A 14,290-nucleotide genomic window follows, 5' to 3' on the forward strand; every position below is an offset into this window, starting at 1 on the left:
CAGCAAACGTGTTTGATCATATCAACTAACTAAAGAAATTGAGCCTGCATCTGCATCACACTTATACTCATTTATAAGCTGTAGATAGTATACTTGTGGGCGGGTCAGTAAATGTTAGTCACATATTGCTCCTCCTCCTCCTAAAGATCAATTTCTTATTTTTTCAGATTAAAATATAAATGGAGGTTAAAAGATTTCTTTTTTTTCTTTTTTTCTTGCACTTCATAGGTCCAGAATAAAGTCCTTAGGAAACTCAGCTCTGAAACTTTCAAAAGAAATTGAAAGGAACCTATGATAAATACTCAGTCCAGGCCATATTACACATTTAGTTCTGATATAAGAGAAGTTAAAGAGGTAGACTGGTGCGCTCCAGTGCATACCAATGAAAGCTACAGGTTTCTAGAAATAGTTCTTTTTGTTTTTTGAGATAGGGTTTCTCCTGCGCAGCCCTGGCTGTGCTGGAACTCACTCTGTAAAGCAGGCTGGCCTTGAACTCACAGAGCTCCACCTGCCTCTGCCTCCTGAGCAGCACTTCTCCTCCTGTTCCTCCTCCTCCTTCCTCGTTTCTTCTTCTTCTAATATTTATTTTTATTTTATGTGCACTGATGTTTTGTCTGCATGTATGTCTTTGGCGGGGTGTTGGATCCCCTGGAACTGGAGTCATAAACAGGTGTGAACTGCCTCGAGGATGCTGGGAGTTGAACCTCGGTCTTCTGGAATAGCACCCAGTGCTCTGAACTGCTGAGCCATTGCTCCATCCCCTAGAAATAGTTCTTTTTGAATTGTGTTGAAATAAATAAACAAAACAAAACAAAACACTTCATTCCTACACAGCAAGATTTTCATTATTTTTTCCTTTTCCTTCGGGCCATATTTACCTGTGCATTCAGTCTATAAACATTACACACCTTCTCAGCACCAGGACTGACTGGGCCTTAGGGGCAACTGCAAGATCTTTGCGAACCTGGGGCCTGTTAGTTTGTGGCTGTTTTCCTGCAGGTGTCACGGGAAGGTGCAGCCATGGGCGGTGCATTCGTTTCATTAAGCCACTGTCACAGAATATGAGACCGGCTACTTGAAAATGAACAGGAGAATGTTTCAGCTCTCGGTTCTTTGGATAGGCAAGTTGGAGACTGACAGGGTAGCACTGCCAAGGGCCTTTGTGTCCAGCATCCCACAGCAGAACAAAGAGAGTAAAAGGTGGCTGACCGCCGCCCCCCCTTTTTTTTACAACTCAATCATCTTTAGTCAGGCCCCACCCCTGGCACTTTTGGGAAGGAAGCTTCCCAGTACAGCAGAACCATGGGAGGGGAGCTTTAACCACCTGCACCTGAAGAGAAAGGAAGGAGATGCAGGATTAGGTGCAGTTCCTTTCTGGAACTTGGAAAGATGTCAAGAGCCCTGGCTCACTCTTCCCTCAGCCAGCCTGTGGAGCCTGGCTCCGATGGCCTCTGCAAGCAGGCTAGGGCAGGAGATGCCTGCAGAGGCCTGTAGGCAATCCGAGCTGAGAGCAAAGATCACTTTCACTGTGTTGGCTGGGTGCTGGCTGCAGCAGACGCCCCAGGCTGCTGCAACAGGCCAAGGTAGCAAAGCAGCAGTGGGCAGAGTACATGGCAGAAACCCACCCACTGAGACAGAGAGAGGCTTTATTTCCATCTTTACCACAGTCACAAAGGGACAATGCCATTCGAATCACCAAATCCGGTCTGCATGTAAGACATACACAACGTTCCTTGCCTTGTGAACCCGAGTCTAAGAAGGTGCCATTCCCAGCAGCCTTGGCGTGGCTCCCCTCTCCAACTCCAACATCCAAATATCCAAATCAAATGTCTACCATAATAACTCTAGCTGGTCTGGGTGACAGCTGACCTTTGAAGGGGAGGTATAATGCATCCAAGACATCCCAGAGCTGACTTCAAGTTGGACTGTTTGGCAAACTTTTATATAAGAACTGGTTGCACAAGCCTGCATGTGTGGGGCTGGGGGAGGAAAAAGGAAGAGGTTTTTTTGTTTTTTGTTTTTTGTTTTTTTTGTTTTTTTTTTCTGCATATGACTGGGACCATGTTCATTTGACTTGGATGTTTCAGCTGAGTTTTGTCGACTATAAAGACAGTTACATAAGTCATCACTAGAAACTCTGCTCTCTGTTATACACACAGCCCAGTATCTTCCCTGCAGCCCTGTCAGTCCTTTCAGGTCTACCCACCCCCCCCCCCTTGCCCCTCCCCCACCCCCCCCCCCCCCCCCAACCCTTGTGTTTCAGAGGGAAGCTGGCCTGAGGGGCGACTGGGGTCATTCCCACTTCACACTGCCCAACAGCTCCTGCCAGGCACTGTGGGGGATTTCTGTTCTAGCCTTGCCCTCTGCAATGGGCAGGAAGCAGGGCTCAGAGAAGGCTGGTCCTCGGGGAGCATTAGGTTTGTTCTAGAAGCAAAGGGAAAGAATGCTGATCACATGGAATCCGTAGTCGGCTGGGTAATGTGGGAGACGCCAAGTCCCATGTTCCCACACTGTAAGTCATGATGACATTGGTAAGGAGGACTGGTGGGTGGGGGAAAGTGAAAGAAAAAGAACGAGGGGGGGAGAACAGAAACCGACTCGAGATACACAGAGGACCAAGCAAGAGTAAGAGGAGGGAAGGCAACAAAGACAAGCTGGGGGAGGGTGGCCTGGCAGGGGATCAGGAAAGGGGAAAGCAGGCACAGAAGACTGGGGAGGAGGAAGAAACCAGACGAAGAGGCACACCGGTGAGATAGGTGCGGAGACAAGACGTTATTCCTGAGGAAACGTCCTGACCCAGCAAGAGAGTGGCATCCAGGCTCACTGTCACTCCTCACACATCGCCCTCAGACCCCGGCCCCAGGGGCGAAGCCATCCCTCACCTTAAAATCTGTCTCTACTTGCTCAAGGCCTGAGGTAAATTCAGACAGAAAGCCTCCCCCCCCCCACCCCCCGCAGGCTTTCTGGAGACAACAGGGATGGCCCAGAGAGAGTCATGTGCCTGGCAGGGCCCTCTCAGGAGTGAGTCAGTGTTATTCAGGCCGCTGAGACAGAATAAAGTCAGAAAATAATCATGGAAGATGAAATAAGAGAAAAAAAAATTAAGTGGAAAGTGGCTGTCTTGACAACATCACAGAATTTTCTTTTTTTTTTATTTTAATTTTAATTTTTTATTAATTTATTCTTGTTACATCTCAATGGTTATCCCATCCCTTATGTCCTCCCATTCTTCCCTCCCTCCCATTTTCCCCTTATTCCCCTCCCCTATGACTGTTCCTGAGGGGGACTTCCTCCCCCTGTATACGCTCATAGGGTATCAAGTCTCTTCTTAGTCAGAATTTTCTTAAATGCAGGGTTAAGGTAAACAATTTAGTCAAATAGGAAAACATGGACAACTGGACCAAGTGGGTCCAGTGTGTGGGCCTGAAGATAGCATAACAAAACCAAAATGGAGAGCTACAGCCACTAATCCCCATCTCCTGGTGAGCTGGCTCAGCATAAATATGGTGTTTGTCCTTTAAAAACGCTTTTAAAATTAGCACACATCCCCCAGGAATTATAATTACCATTAAAAAGCAACAAACATTGGTTAGTAGACAGATCGCGCAGGGACCAGCTTGCATGGAAGCAAGGCTTACCCTCATCTGTTGGCTTGGACAGGACAGACAGACTCTTCAGAGGACAGCTTGAGGTCCAAGGTACAGAGTAACTGCACTTGATGGAGGGTGGGCAGGTATTGAAGGAGACTGGAGGTAGTCGTGTGTGTGTGTGTGTGTGTGTGTGTGTGTGTGTGTGTGCGCGTGTGTATGTGTGCGCATGCACATGCGTGCATGCGTGGGGGGGCGTGTGTGTGTGCTTGTGTGTAGTTGACAAAGACATGAATGACAATGACACCTGGAGGTAAACGCGCGCGTGTGTGTGTGTGTGTGTGTATGTGTTTAAGTTGTGTGTGTGTATAGCTGACAAAAACATGAATGACAATGACACCTAAAATGTATGGGTTTGTTTGGTTTTTCAAGACAGGGTCTCATGCATTCTAAGTTGGCTTCAAACTTACTGAGTGGCACAGGATGGTTCTGAGCTGATCCTTCCAACTCCCAAAACGGGATTGCAGGTCGGAGGCACAGTGCCCTGGTTTGCGGTGCTTGGGACGGAGGCACAGCATCCTGGTTTACGTGGAGCTGGGATGGAACCTGGAGCTTTATGAATGCCAGGTGAGCACACACCAACCGAGTTACATCCCCAGGCACGGACAGCCAACATTTGCAGAGTGCAAACTCTGTGCCAGGTGCTCTCTCAGGCATTTTGAATGCTACTTGCTCAGGTAACTTTTCTTTCACCCTGTGAGGCATTTCCTATTAATTGTATTTTATATGCAGGGGATCCTGAGCACAAAAGGGGCTATTACGTGGGAGTTAGCTTGGGGTTCTCCGTTCTGTGATTCTTGAATCTGAGGACTAGATGTTTATGTTTAGTTTTTTAGAATATCTGTATCACTGAGGCTGGCCTCAAACTCAGTGTGACCTTGAACTTCTGATCCTTCCAAACACTATGATTACAGCCTTGTGACACCATGCTTGCTTTCTTCAGAGCTGGGGATCAAACCCTGGGGCCTATCATGTGCTAGATAAGCACTTTGCTAATTTACCTCCCGCCTTAGCCCATTTCTGTTTCTTTATTTGTAAGCACTCACTTTTAAACCTGATTATGGAAACACTTCCAATGACAAGATTTCTGTGAGGAGACTACGGTTTTATTTATGGCTGGGAGCCTGGCCTTTAACAGCCGAGCCATCTCTCCAGCCTGAGACTACGATTTTATTATGAGAACTTTATTGTTATTATTGAGATGATATCCTCCCCCCCCCCCCAGAGAACTAACTATAACTCTTGTTCTGGCTCAGCATCATGAGGCCTTCATACTTAAGTGGCCCCATCGAACAAGAGCCCTCCTGGGTGGTCATAATGGGCAGCAAGGGTCTCTCTCTCTCTCTCTCTCTCTCTCTCTCTCTCTCTCTCTCTCTCTCTCTCTCTCTCTCTCTCTCCTCCCTCCCTCCCTCCCTCCCTCTCTCTCTCTCTCTCTGATACTCCCTTCCAAACTGTGAAAGGCTTGGGAGGATGGCAAGACTCTTTTCCTCTTTAAAAAAAAAAAAAAAGGATGCCCCTAGCCCTGGAAAGAGCAGCCACAAGAACCAAAACTGAGGCTCAGGCTATGGCAGAGATGGGCTGTGAGTCTGGGAGTCAGCCGATGAAGAGGAAGAGATAGATAGCAAATACATCTGTTTTCACATGGGCCTGTTGTTCTCTGTACTAAGTGCTATAAAAACAACACGAAACCAGCCACACTTCAGTTTTGGTTCTAGTGACTAAATCAAGGAATGGCACGATGGTGCTGTGTCATTACAAATGAAACCGGCTCTCAAACAAGAGAACAGGGTCAACATCTTAATAACCTGAAGAGTTCATAGAAAAAAATCCAAGCTGAAACTCTACCCCCCGCCCCCAGCCCTGAACACCTGCTGCCTAAGCTCGGTTCTGAACCAGTGAGCCCTCTGCCTTGCAGTGAAGACACGGATGAGCCCTGACATGCCTGACTCTGCCAGGGCCAGTTCCCTTATGCTCGCTGTCCTGTGGGGTACAAATGACCCTCACTGCTGGCTTCAGCAATTCTATGTGACATTAATAACCACGACAAAAATACTTCATATCTGATTTTTATTTTTCAAATATATAATCTTATACACTTTCACAACACACCCTGTAAGTACTTTTTTTCTTCCTGTTGATTGTAGACAGAGTCTCACAGCATAACTCTGGCTAACCTGGAACTCCCTATGTAGACCAGGCTGGCCTTGAAACCAAACAGGTCTGTCTGCCTGTGCCACCTAAGTGCTGGGCCAAACATGTATTTTAATATATGAATTTGATCTTACTGAGGGGTTACCACTTACATTTGGGGTGTTTTGGTTTTTTGTTTTGTTTTGTTTTATGGAGAAGTGCTCACTCTGTAGCCTAGGCTGGCCTGGAGCTCACGGCAGTCCTCCTGCCTCAACCTTCCAAGTGTTCGGATTATAGGCATGAGCCAACAAGTCTGGCTATCAGTCACATTTTTTCAGATGAAGACACTGGGACTTGAAGAGGTGACTTAGCTGGAAACAGGCAGAGTTGGGGGCTCTGAACAGAAAGAGTTTTATCCACCACCAGGAAAGGTGGGTGGCCATGTAAACCCAGCAGCACTTGGGAGAGCCAGGAAGATCCTGACAAGGTCAAGGCCAGTCTGCTCTACCCAAGGAGACCTGTTCCCCTCCCCAGACAAAAAAGAAGGAAAGACACTTCTCTCTACGTCTGTGCTGCTCCTGATCTAACTTGGCCTGTACCACAGTAGTGAGGTTGGTGCAGTTAGGATTCAGAGGGTTACCTCCTCACCACCCACTTCTCCATCAGCCTTTGAGGAAGCTCCTCTCTACTTGTGCCAGTGACGCCCATCACAGTGAGCATCAGGACAGGTGACTGGCTCCATTCTGACCAATGAGGTTTGAGGGAACATTTGCTAGCTTTTCTGCGAACAAGCATCCCTGGTTCTCAGTTGTCTTACTAGAGGGGGCGATCTCTCTTTTGTTGGATGAGCAGAGAACTCAAAGTCCACATCCCCTAAACTATAGTTTGTGCTAAAAATGTCAGCCTGAGGACCCAAGCTAGCACACAGACTTGGTACCCAAGCACTAGTGGGGCTTCAAGCTTTCAGAATATAAGTAAAAGCAATCTCCTAGTGTACTTAGACAATTTGAGTTTCTGTCACCCCAAAACTGAGAACCAGTAAAAACACTGCCAAAGCCCAGTAACATCTGGATGCTGCCTGGCTTCTCAGTCAGCCAGAAGCCAGTCCTGTGACACCTGTCATTAGTTTGGGGGGAAACACATGCCTTTCCTGCTTCAGACCCAACCCCATCTCTCTATTCCTGAGATCTGGCTTCTTCAGTTTTCTGCCTCATCTCAGCTCAGCTCAGATGAAGGCAATGCTCTTCCAAAAGTCCTATGGCAGGAACAAGTAAAAGACACTGTCCTCTGCAAAGAACACTAGTAAGGGGGGGGGGGTGGACAGTCAGCTGCAGGCTCTGGGTAGCAGTAGCGACAAGAACAGCGTCAAGGAAGGTCATATAATGTAAAGTCAGGCAGAAGTTTCTGTGGAACAATGATTTCTTTACCAGAGCTGGGACAGAGCCTTGAGTTCCAACGGTTTAGGCCTCTTATTTGCAGGCAGAGGACTGCCCCAGAAGTTTAGACATCTGACATCATACCTTATAAGTCATACGGGTTTGGAAATCTGTGAAGAGAACTGAGATTTTACTCAATCACAGTTTCTCTTGAAAATTGTTGTTTCCACTTCTGGCCAATATGACTGATGGCTAAAGATCAACCCCTCTGTAGCTCAAAGGTGAGAAAGCTCAGATGAGTGTAATGGGCTATGTGTGTAAGGGAACCACTTCTTTCCTCAATTCCTCCACACCCCGTCTATCAGCAAGGCTTGCTGTTTTCCAAGTATGACTTGATTTCTTTCCCTTTTTACTAGTGCTGGGTAACCTAGTCATATGATAAATATTGGTCAGCAGTCAGGACCTGTGTAGCACTCCAGGCTGCCTGTGCTCCAGGCATGTTCCAGTGGCTCAGAGAACAAGTGCTGGTGACCTCTCACATGACTATGATAAAAAAAGGCACTTACTCTGCCTTTTGCTCTTCTGTCCCTTCTCACACAATAACAGAAAAGATCTTTCTAAGACATCCATTATTCTCCTGTTTAAAACCATCTAATTTGGGGTGGGTGAAATGGTTCAGTGGTTGAAGGTTCCTGCTGCCAAGCCCAATAACCAGAATTCCTGGGATCTACATGGTGAACCAACTGGCACACCCACTTACACATATTTAAAAAAATGTAATTTAAAAAGAAACAAACTGACCCCACCCCTTGCCAGCTGCAGCACTTGGGAGAGGGGGCCCTGAACCTCATCTGGTCAGCACAGTAGACCTGGCCCCTGGTGGCATGGGTGCAGGTGAGTGACCCCAGGGCATGAAAGCAGGAGAGCTGGCCCTGCCTCTTGCATTGGGTGAGCTAGCCAGGGCGGTGCTGGAGGGCTGGACCCAGTGGTGAGGGTACAGGAGAGCTGGCGGGCTGACCATCCAGGGCCAGATCCAGGACTCTGAGTTGGCCCACCCCAACATCTGCTCCATCTATGAGCTAAAATATAATTTACTATGTTTGTGCATCTGTGCATGCTCAAATGTGTATGTAGGCAGGCACGTGCAGGCCAGAGGACAACTTCCTCTTTCCAACACTTAGGTCTCAGGGCTCAAACTCAGGCTTGGCACCAAGTGCCCTTACCCACTGAGCTATCTTGCCAACCCTATTCCTTTTTTTGAACAGCAACTTCTGACCTACTAAGCTATAGTCTAGAAATCTTCCTCAATCTGTTCTTTAAATGACTTCTTTTTTTCTCATCTTCTGGCTTCTCCCTAAATATCAGCCGCTCACGGGACTTTCTCCAACCACAGACTTGAGTTATTTTGAATCTCTGCCAGTTGTTCCTTCCTTTCCCTGCAGAGAATGTATCAAAGTTCTAATTAAGTAGTAATTGGCTATTTCATAGCCCCTAGGTTAAGCAGGGGTTTTATCTGCTTTCTTCCCCGCTGTAAGTCCGGCTTCTGGTCCAATGACAGCATCAGAGTAGAATATAGTCGTCACTAATTGAGTGAGTGGATGGTTGGGTGGTCTGGGTGTAAAAACAAGCCTTCTCAATAAAAAACAAACAAACAAACAAAAACAAAAAACAAAACAAAACAAAAATCCAAACAGACCAGGGTTCCTTGGAGAAGTACTGAACTTTAAGGCTGAGACAAGAAATACATAACTAAATGCCAGAAAGTAAGAAATTGCTTATAGAGAAAAGGCACATGACAGGGTCACAGAGGTCATCTGGCCCAGTGGCCAACACTGGGACATTCTGAGCAGCAAGATACACAAACATATCAGACTGCTAGACAAAGCATTAAATATCTGAGTTTATATTTACATAAACAAAGGTCTTCTTAATAAATGAATGCAGAACAGTCAAAATCTCCTCACAAGTGAATTTCAAATGATTTATCTAGATGTTACCCTCAAGGAGGTGGAGTTAATTCTGCCCAGTCAAGAGGAAGAAATGCTGGCTTCTAAGCAACAGAAGTGGGGGAGGTACAGAGGATGCAAAGTAGGGAGAGCTGGCAGATAGAGCCCTGGCCCTGCTCAAGGCTGACTCCACCATGACGTCATGACAGCATGTACCTCAATACATGACAGGGTGAGGAAGGCACTTGCTGCCACGGCCTTCGTCCCAGAACCTCACAGTGACAGAAAAGTAGCACCAGAGAAATTCAACTAGTGGGGAAGTTTACAACACAGCTGCCTAGTATTCTTGTTTTGTTTTGTTTTGTTTTGTTTTTCAAGGTGGGTTCTCTGTGTAATAGTCCTGGCTGCCCTGGCCTCACTTTATAGACCAGGCTGGCCTTGAACTCTGAGATCTGCCTGCTTCTGCTGGGATCAAAGGCGTGTGTCGCCACACCTGGCTTCCTGGTATTCTTTGTATCAATGAAAACATGAAGAACTAGAAACTGTCACATGATAGAAGGATGAAGGAGACACGAAAGCCACGCGGATGGGGACGGAGTCCTCACTGAGGCCCTATCGGCAGCTGAGGGCTGGTGAGAGAGGGTCACAGTTCTTTAAGGATGTGACCACTGAAAGGCTGTGCACATTCCAGTGCATGGACTCCACCCATGTCTATATGGTCAGTTGGACTCAGGAGGTTATAACAACAACAACAACAATAATAATAATAGTAATAACAATATTGATATTATTATTTTTTTAAAAGGTTACTGAGTCAGGAGGGAAGTGGGTTAAGGGGTCCTGAGAAAGCTGGGAAGTGGTAGGGGAGTGAATATGATCATACATTATGTACATGTACGACATTTCCAAAGAATAAATTAAAAACATTAAGGAAGAAAGCACTCCCATGTAATGTGGTATCTTAGGATTGTAGACCCAAATAAATCAGAATAAAACAAGGCCTTTAGTTAACAATAATGTATCAAAATTGGCTAGTTGTGATAAGTATACAGTAGTAATACATGGTGAAAGGAGAGGGAGTGGGAGGAGGACTGGGCAACTCCACATACTCATCGTAGTTCATATTTCACATTCGGAAATACATTTTGAAGTAAGTCCTAGATTTGTAAATAGCACACACTGTCATTTTTTGTTGATAAATATTTCTTGCTAAGCACGGCAGTGCATACCTGCTCCAGCACTCAGCCTGACACAGGAAACCATGGGTTCAAGATTTCTCTGAGTTACAGTGTGTTTAGGGAGCCATGACAACAAAACAAGCATTTCCTTGTCCGATTTACATACTTTAAAACCATTTCTTACCATTAGCAACGAATCATAGAGCCAGGTGCTGGCGGCGGCACACACCTTTAATCCCAGCACTTGGGAGGCAGAGGCAGGCAGATCTCTGAGTTCAAGGCCAGCCTGGTCTACATACAGAGTGAGTTCCAGGACAGACAGAGTGACACAGAGAGACCCTGTCTCAGAAAACAGAAGCAAACAAACAAACAAAAATCATACAATAGAACCTATTTTCAGGGAATGTCTGTCCCAAGTCTCTTTGAATTAATAAACAGAACTCCCTCAAACTGACCAGTAAATATTTCACTCCAGGGAAATATTCATCAAGATCAGATGCTGCTTTTAGGCAATCTCCTAGTCTCATATTCCAGAACAATATAAGTTCAAATCCCAAAGATAACTCCTTGCTTAGTGCTGGGAGTAAAACCAGAGGTATACACAGAAATTGGGAGTTACTAAAACCATAGTTCCTGCAATCACATTCTGCTTTTCTTCAGAGGCAAGGATATTCCATTTTTCTTACACTGTAAGAAAACTTTCACTGTAAGGTTAGGCCAAATGTGAAATATATCTTGCTGTTATTTTAAAAAGAGGGAGGACGTCTCATGGAACCAAGAGGTAAGGCCTAAGGCTAGCAGCACCAGTGCCATTTGGGTGTGGGTTGAGGTGCTGAACCCCAGGCCCAGCCATCAAAAGGTTAACTCCTGCCAACACCCAGCCTACCTCAAAGAACCTCCCTATGGGGACGGCTTCAAATGCAGCAAATCAGCCACTAGGCAAAATGTCCTCATTTCTGCCACAGACAGAATTCTGCCTAAAAATGGGCAAGCTTGGATGCAGGCAGAGTTGCCGGCCAAACTCTGCCAAGATAGAGTAAGCAAGTCCTCACAAAAGCTTACACACAAACACTTTGTTTTTTTGAGACACTGCCTCTCTACATAGCCTTGGCACTCCTGGAATTCACCATGGAGTCCAGGCTGGCCTTGAACTCACAGAGATCCACCAGCTTCTGCCTCCAAATGCTGGGATTAAAGGCATAAGCCATTATGCAAACACATTTTTTAAAAAAACTTAAGAAAGAAAGAAAGAAGAAGAAGAAGGAAGGAAGGAAGAAGGAAAGAAAGAAAGCAAGCCTTGGGATGAGTTCAAGTCCATGGAGGACGAGGCCCAAAGGTGAACGCTGGGACACCACAATCTAGGTGAGAAGGGAAGGAAACTGAAAAAGGGCCTGGCTAAGAAAAGCTGCAGGGTGTGGTGACCAGGGAAGAAAGTGAAGAATGAAACAAGGTGTGGTCAATTGGCAAACGTGCTAGAGTCAAATCAAGCCAGTGTCATCTACCACAGCCCAAAGCTAGTCTTTCTGGCTGCCTCATTTCTATTTTTTTTTTTTTCTCATTGCCCCTTCTAAAGATTTCCTTGCAGTTAAATTCCATCCGCAGCCTTCGCAGAGACTTGCACATCCCAGAATACTTGCTATCACTTTTCTAAATGTCTGAGTAAGAATGTCACACAGACTCCCATAGACTTGTACACCAAATCTGTGGGTTTGACAGGCATCTGAGGCGGCCCGCTGCTAATTACATCCTCCTGGCATTTTCTTTTTCTTAACTTTTAATGTCTCGTGCCCTGCCCTGCCCTCAAATCACTTAGCCCAAGCTGACTGGCTCCCTAACCTTTTAAAGTTTGCTCCAGGCCTTGGTGATACCTACAGACTTGACACTCAGCACCACTGAAGCCTACCAGAGACTTCAGATGGCAGTGAATTTCAAAACACTGAGCAGAAATGTGAGAGAAAAGCAGGCACCAGGATGGCATCTTATATTTCTATTTTTTAAATATTTTACTTTTAGACGCATTGATGTTTTGCCTGCATATATGTCTGGGTGAGGGTGCCAGATCCTCTGGAACTGCAGTTACAGACAGCCATGAGTTGCCATGCTGGGCCTCTGGAAGTGCAGCCAGTGTTCCCAACCACTGAGCTCTCCAGCCCCCTAGGATGACATTTTAAGAGTGAGATGTGGCTAAGAGGCTCAGGAAAAGGCTGATAGGTATGGGATGACAAGTTTCTCTAAATTCTCACAAAATGCTACCGTCGCCATAGGTCCACACCTCAAGTCATCTCTGCAGAAGAGCTGCCATCAGCAGGTAACATGAACAGTGGGGCCTCCAGTGACACGGGACACAGGACAGTCGCTGCTGGCCCCGGCAGGTCCAGAGCCAGCTGCTGCAGTGCACGTGCCTGAGAGGCAAGGCTCAGACCTCATTCCCTTCCTCCTGCTCAGAGACTGAGAAGGGGTTTTCTCCGAATGACTGAGTGCCTGGCTGACTAGACATTAGCTATTCAGTATAAACCTAGAGAATGAGTTTGGAAGGGACGCTGGATTTCTAGAATAGCTGGCTGGGCGATGAGTTGGAGGCCTGAGCTCCTGTGGAACAGCTGCAGCAGTTGTCTGTAAATGGGGAGAGGGGGTTAAAGCTCACACAGGACCCAGTCACTTACTCCAGCCCTGCGTTAGTAGCTGTTAGGGTACTAGGAGAGAAGACCCTCGGGAATTAGGGCACCACCTGATTCCATGACTATCATCTTCAGAAGCACAGGCCAGTCACAAGCACTCATCTGTGAAAAGGTCAGGACTAATGAAGACCTCCAGATGTTGGCTGAGAATAGCAACCGAGGGGCTGGCTGATCCAAGTGAGGCTGAACCAGGCCTGCGCTGCGGTCGACACGACAGCTAAAATGAATGTGGGCTGACGCAAGGAGCTGGTCCACGGTGGTTCCTACTGAGAGCAGATTTGAGTAAGCATGTCTTCACTGATGATGCCAACCCCAACCAACTGAACTTTGTACACTGATCTCTAAATGACAAGGTCCGTCCTATTTTTATAGCTGGTAACTTTGACAGGAATACAAGACCTACTTTAAAATGTCATTACCCAGGGCGGGCGCACGCCTTTAATCCTGGCATTCAGGAGGCGGATCACTGTTGAGTTCAAGGCTAGCCTGGTCTACAAAGTAGTCCTGGACAGCCAAGGCTACAGAGAAACCCTGTCTCCAAAAAAAAACCAAAACAAACAAACAAAACAAAAAAACAAAAAAAAACTCCAAACAAACAAACAAAAAAGTCATTACCATTAATGTTGCTTTTCTGTAGACAAATTTTGGCTCTGAGATTGGGGGAGTAGGAAAAAGCTATACACCAAGCACTTTGAGGGTCACATGATGTGTTAGAGCACACTGAATTCCTAGACACACTTTTATCTGTACCATTTTAACATATTCAAAATTAAAATGGTTCAGTATTAAAAATCCAAGTACCCAGTGGGTATCGTTAGGATCGGACACAGACTATTTAACTCTGGTTACAAGGTTAGGCCTATAATACTAGACATTAGTACTTCTGCTAGTATGTCTGGAGAAAAATTATAATTTGTATCTGAGGAAGTCTGAAGGCCCCTTTCATCATAGGAAGGGGTAATGGTAAAAAGGCTTTCTGTAGCTGCTTTCACTCAGACAGGCAAGCTGAGAATAGCTTACAGGAAAAAATGCATTTGGAAAATAAGTGGGGTGATGCACACTTGGAGTTGGGAGGTAGAGGCAGGAATCCAGCAGCTCCAGGATACCCTTAGTTACACGGGGGGCAAGGCCAGCTCCATAGCAACACATCCGATGTACTGATCTGTGAACCTGGTAGCTTTACAGCACAGCACACTGAAGGATGCTATGTTTGCTCTGAGGACTGCCTGTCCTGGGGATTGCCACTGCTGCCCAGCTGGAGAGAGCACCCCTACCACATGGGCTAGCCTGAAAGCCATCACAACTCTGAAATGCAGCCCATACTACCTGCCTGCC

The sequence above is a fragment of the Acomys russatus genome, chromosome 21 (assembly GCF_903995435.1).
Source record: "Acomys russatus chromosome 21, mAcoRus1.1, whole genome shotgun sequence".
Taxonomy (NCBI): domain Eukaryota; kingdom Metazoa; phylum Chordata; class Mammalia; order Rodentia; family Muridae; genus Acomys; species Acomys russatus.